General features: G+C 42.3%; 1 pseudogene; it reads right to left on the reverse strand.

The window, feature by feature from the left end:
* Positions 1-19: 19 nt before the first annotated feature.
* LOC102834057 lies at positions 20-538 on the reverse strand (annotated as a pseudogene).
* Between the last annotated feature and the right edge of the window lie 912 nt (positions 539-1,450).

A 1,450-nucleotide genomic window follows, 5' to 3' on the forward strand; every position in this document is an offset into this window, starting at 1 on the left:
GATTATTAGGTGCATTTTATTATAAGCTTAATGTATGCCCAAGCCATAACTTTCTGTTTCTTCAGTTTCTCCTGGATATCTTTTTGTGCTGTGCGACCTCCCTTTCTGGTTTAGGAACAGTTTGCTCCTTTTCAGTGAGGATCTTCTCAGTGTGGCAGGGGGAGCTTACGTAGGGGCTGATCCGACCATGAGCTCTGTAAGTTCGGCGGCGCATCGTGACCTGGCCCTTAAGTTCAGCATTGCATTCTGCAGTTTTAAGCATGTGCAGCAAAAATTCAGCACTCTTTTTTTTTTTTTCTTTTCCCCACCCAGCCTGTATCCAATCCCACTGTTTGGCCTGGGCACACTTACCAATGCCACCCATTGTAATGTCTGAATGGTACACATGTCTTCTGCAAAGTGACATCTTTCAGATACTAGTGGCTTTCCAGATATGTATACCCTTGATGGCCCAGGCAGTTTCACAGGTGTTCTTAAAATGGACCCGGAGATTAGAACCTCTTGATTTGCATGACTTTGTGAGGTTTTCTGGGTCAAGTAAGCATTGTTGTTGTTAGCTGCCACCAAGTCGGTACCACTCATAGTGACTCTATGCACAACAGAACGAAACACTGCCCAATCCTGGGCTAACCTCACAGTTGTTGCCACACTAGAGCTCAATGATGCTGTGACTTTGCCAATGCATCTCACTGGGGGTCTTCTCTTTTTCTCTGACCCTTCACCTTACCAAATATGATATCCTTCTCCAGCGACTGCTCCCTCCTGACAATATATCCGAAGTATGTGAGATAAAGTCTGGCCATCCTGGCCTCCAAAGAGCACTCTGACTGCACTTCTTCCAACTTGGTTCTTTTGGCAGCCCATGGCACTTTCAATATTTCCCACCAACACCATAACTCAAAAGCATCAATTCTACAATCTTCCTTATTCACTGTCCAGCTTTTGCATGCATATGAGGTTATTGAAAACACCATGGCTTGGGTCAGGTACAGCTTAGTCCTCAAGCTGACATCTTTGCTCTTCAACACTTTAAAAAGGTCTTGTGCAGCAGATTTGCCTAATGCAATAGGCCATTTGATTTATTGGATGCTGCTTCCATGAGTGTTGATGGCTGATCCAAGAAAAATGAAGTCTTTGACAACTGCAATCTTCTCTCCATTGATAAGAGTGTTCTTTATTGGTTTAGTGGTGAGGATTTTTATTAAATCCATACTGAAGGCTGTGGTCTTTGATCTTCATGCATAAATGTTTTAAGTCCTCTTCACTTTGAGTATGCAAAGTTGTATCATCTGCATATCACAGGTTGTTAATGAGTCTTCTTCCAATCCTGATGCCACAATTTTTTTCAGAATAACCCAGCTTCTTGAATTATTTGCCAAGCATACAGGTTGAATAAGTATGGTGAAAGAATACAACCCTGTCACACACCTTTTTTATTTTTAAATCATTC

The sequence above is a fragment of the Chrysochloris asiatica genome, unplaced genomic scaffold (genome assembly GCF_000296735.1).
Source record: "Chrysochloris asiatica unplaced genomic scaffold, ChrAsi1.0 scaffold00089, whole genome shotgun sequence".
Taxonomy (NCBI): Eukaryota; Metazoa; Chordata; class Mammalia; order Afrosoricida; family Chrysochloridae; genus Chrysochloris; species Chrysochloris asiatica.